This window comes from Equus asinus, unplaced genomic scaffold (genome assembly GCF_041296235.1).
Source record: "Equus asinus isolate D_3611 breed Donkey unplaced genomic scaffold, EquAss-T2T_v2 contig_813, whole genome shotgun sequence".
Lineage (NCBI taxonomy): Eukaryota > Metazoa > Chordata > Mammalia > Perissodactyla > Equidae > Equus > Equus asinus.
Window position 1 is genome coordinate 475,001 of NW_027225531.1, and position 4,339 is coordinate 479,339.

The window sequence follows — 4,339 nt, forward strand, 5'->3', positions numbered from 1 at the left end:
CAGCCACCCGTCTGCCTGTCTGGTCTGCTCCGGGGCCCACGTCCCGAGGGAACGCGCCCGAGAGCGGCGGCGGCCCCCACCCATGCCCGCACGCCACCACCGGCTGCGGCTCGGGACGGGAGCGAGCGGAGAGCCAGCCGCTCGCGGCGGGGCGGAGCCCGGACGGGGCCGGGCCCTCTCCCCGCCCCAGCGCGCGACGGGAGAACCACGCGCACGCTCGCGCACACGCGCGGCCCCGCGCCCGACGACGGCCCGGCCGGGCGTGACCCTCCCCCGACTCGGAGGGGGGAGGCGCCGGCCGCGGTAGGCAAAGAGCAGCTCTGCCCACGCGCCACGGTGGTGGCGTCCGTGGCTACTACGCGCAAAGGAGGGGCGGCGGCTGGGGGGTCCGGTACCCCAAGGCACCCTCTCGGATCGCTAGAGAAGGCTTTCTCACCGAGGGCGTGTCGCCCCCGCCCATCGTCCGCCATCGGTCCCACCAAGGCGCTTACAGACACCATGGCCACGCAACGCAGGAGGGGTCTGCGGTAGAGGTAAGGCCTAGAGCAAGTCGGAGCGTCCGTGGTCAGGGCCGCGAGCCCGCGCTGCCCCGGGCTCGCCATCTCTGGCCACACTGGGCTTAGCTAGGGATCTACAAGGCCCCTGTGCGGCTCCCAAGTCAGTGCCTCCTCTCAGGCCGAGAGACCAAGGGAGGCAGAGACTGGGACGGAGGTGCCGATCAAACAGCACCTCCCAACCAAAGAGCCAGCGCCACGCCGCTGGCTCGGCCCGCCACGGTCACTCCCACACCCGCGGGGAAACCCCAGCAAGGGGAACACGCGGGCACGCGCCCGAGCCTGCCCGCCCCCACACGGCACGCCGTGGGGGGCGACGAGGCACCCGTCCACCCCGAGGGGGACGAGGGGCACGCCTCCCTTACCGACTCGACCCCTCCGCTCCTCAGACACACCAGCGCAGTGGTTACCTGAGGAGGCCGACGGGAACAGGGAACGACACCGCCACTCGGCCTCGGGCGCCTGAGGGACGACCTGGAACGCTCCAGGGGCACCGCCAACGGCCTGGGGAACGCGCTCACGCGCCCGGGAAGGCGCGCGGCGCGGCGGCAACACGGCCCGCCCCACCGCGGGGAGGGCCGCCCGCGAGACACAGCCAAGAGGCACAGGCGGAGCATCCGCCGCGTCACGGAGACCCCGACACCGCCCACGCCACGAGGCACGGGGCGGGGGAGCGAGGTCGGGCCGGATTCCGCACCCCTGCCGCCTCCCACACGCCACTCGCAGCGGGGGAGAACGGGCGAGGGGACCCGCGGGCAGAGCGAGAAGAGCGGTCCCGTTCGCCATGAACGTCCGTCCCTCGTCTGGCACGGCTTAGGCCCGGCCCGGGAGAGCACAGCATCACCACATCGGTCGGCAGCATAACGCGAGGGACCCCCGAGCAAGGGAAGGCCGGCGAGGACAGCGAGCGGAGGAGCCTGCTTCAGCCTCACCGACCCCTCTCCTCCTCCAGCAAGCGCGGGCGACCACCCCAGGACGAGAACGCCTGACACGCACTGGCACGGAGCCGGTGGGATGGGGTAAGTCGCGACCGCACCCGGGTGCCGGCGGCAGGGAGTGCACGTGGTAGAGGACCCCGCGCCCCTAACCCCGCCGCCCTCGGGTACCAGAGACCGGAGGTGGCACCACGGTCGTGGGGGCGCCTGGAACGCACAAGAGCCGGCGCGCAGGCCCCAGCGGGCGGCTCAAGCGGCGGGGGTGGAAACGGGCGTCCGGTTCTCGGCCAGAGCCCGGAGCCCTCCCCGCACACGCATCCAGGCACCCGGAAGCTCTCGGGCGACTGTCACCCGAGCAGAGCGTGTCAGCACTTACCTGGCGGCACAAAACCACCCATTCGGGGGCAAGAATCGCCGCGCCCGGAGACGGGGCCCACCCACGGATCACCAGGGGAACCCCTGGATCACGGCCACGGCCACCAGACCCCAAGCACGACCCCATCGCCACCAGGCCCGGAGCTCCCGGGGCCATCTGGTCGACCCCAGAAGCGTGGCGGCAGGGGGAGCCGGGGACAGCCTCCCCGGGCCGCCCGCGCGGGCCGGGACCGGTCGGTCCCTCCCTCTGAGTCGCCGGGTCAGGACTTAGAAAAGAATTCCGCGGAGGCGCCTCCGGCGACCGGGCCCGGGGCGGGACCGTGGCTCCCGTCCCTCAGCCGGGGCTCCACCTACGCCTCGAGCCGGCCCCCTCCCGCCTCCGGACAAAGACGCGACCCGCGAAACTCGGAGAGAGAAGTCCGGTCCGACGGCCCGGACCCACCCCGGGCACGCGTCCGGGCCGGGGACGCCCTCCCCGGCCCGCCCTCGAGGGCTCCCGGGGCCGGTCCACGCTCTTCTCCAGGGCGGGACTTGGAAAAAAAAACTGCCACGGAGGAGGAGGCATCCGAGGACCGGGCCCGGTCCCCACCGCCAGAGCCGGTCGACTCGGAAGACCAGTGGGGAAAAGGCCAGCCCGGCGGCCGAGCCCGTCGCGCCCTCCACGGGCCTCCCCCGCAAGGCCCCGGCCGGTCGCCCACCTCCGGAGCGGGGCGCGGAAAGGGGATCGGCGACGCGGAAGGCCCGACCACCGGGCCGCCCTCGGGACGACGGCCGGGCACGGGACGAGCTCCCTCGCCCGTTCCCCCGCGGCGGCCCCCCACCCCCTCCCGGGGACGGAGGGGCACCGGCGGCTGCTGGTCGACCCGTCCGGGAGGCCCCACACCCCGGCCGGCACCGGGCGGCGCGGCGACAGCCACCTCCCTCAGTAGCCTGCACCTCCAATCTCCGGCGAGCGGGCGTCGCGCTCACGCCCCGGCGCCACCGGGCCAGATCCCGCCAGCGACGCCAGCCTCCCGGGACTCTGCCTCGGTCACCGCGGCCGAGTCCCGTCCCTTGGCCCGCGTCGCCGGAGCTCCGGAGGAAAGAGACGATATAAAAGCGGCCGCCAGGTGGCACCCGGCGACCGACGACCGCCTCAGCGGGACGGAGCCGGAGCGCGGGCCCGCCGGGGAGCACAGCCGGGCCGCCGGGCCGCCCGATCCCGTCCCGGAGCCCCCTCGGACCCAGCCTCCCGGCCCAGTGCGGCCCCGGGGCGTCCGCCCGCGGGCTCCCGGCCGCCAAGGCGCAGCCCCAGCCGCAGGAGGGGGACTCGGAAAAGGTTTCTCGGGCGATCACCGGGAAGGGGAAGGGGAGAGTTCCCCCCAGAGAGGCCAGGGGGCGGCCCGGGCCGGGCTGGGCCGGTGCGGCCGGGAGGCCGCCGCTTCCCGGAGCGGCTGGAGCGCCCCCGGGGTTCCCGGGAGGACTTAGAAAATCAGGGCGGGCGGGGACGGTCAAACCGAAACCAGGCACGTCATCCGAGAAGGACCGTGATGACGGGAGGAGGAAAGCTTTCCAGTCCAGAGGGCCTGTCGAAGGCAGGCGGAGAGTCTACCCGCTGAAACTGACGAAGATGGGCAAAAGAAGCTAGCTCAGGCGCCGACATTTAAGGAAATAAAAAAAAAAAGCACGAGGGCGTGGAGAAATGGGGAAAAATCAACACTGAGAAATCTACCCTCTGAAACCGACGAAGATGGGCAACAGGGGCTAGCTCAGGTGGCAATTTTTAAGGAAAAATGAAAGGAAGTGCGTGGAGACCTGGGGAAAAAGCAACACGGAGAAATCTACCCTCTAGAACTGAGAAAGAAGCGCAACAGAGGCTAGCTCAGGTGGCAATCTTTAAGCAAAAAAAATAAGATAAAAAAATACAATGGCGAGGAGACGCGGTCAAAAAGCAACCCTGAAAAAGGTACCCTCTGAAACTGAGGAAGCAGGGCAACAGTGCCTAGCTCAGGTGACAATCTTTAAGCAAAAGAAACACACAAGGGCGTGGGGAGCTGGGGAAAAGGCAACACTGAGAAATCCACCCTCTGAAACTGACGAAGATGGGCAAGAGAGGCTGGCTTCAGGTGGCAATCTTTCAGCAAAAGAAACACACAAGGGCGTGGGGAGCTGGGGAAAAGGCAACACTGAGAAATCCACCCTCTGAAACGGACGAAGATGGGCAACAGAGGCTAGCTCAGGTGGCAATCTTTAAGCAAAAAAAATAAGATAAAAAAATACAATGGCGAGGAGACCCGGTCAAAAAGCAACCCTGAAAAAGGTACCCTCTGAAACTGAGGAAGCAGGGCAACAGTGCCTAGCTCAGGTGACAATCTTTAAGCAAAAGAAACACACAAGGGCGTGGGGAGCTGGCGAAAAGGCAACACTGAGAAATCCACCCTCTGAAACGGACGAAGATGGGCAACAGAGGCTAGCTCAGGTGGCAATCTTTAAGCA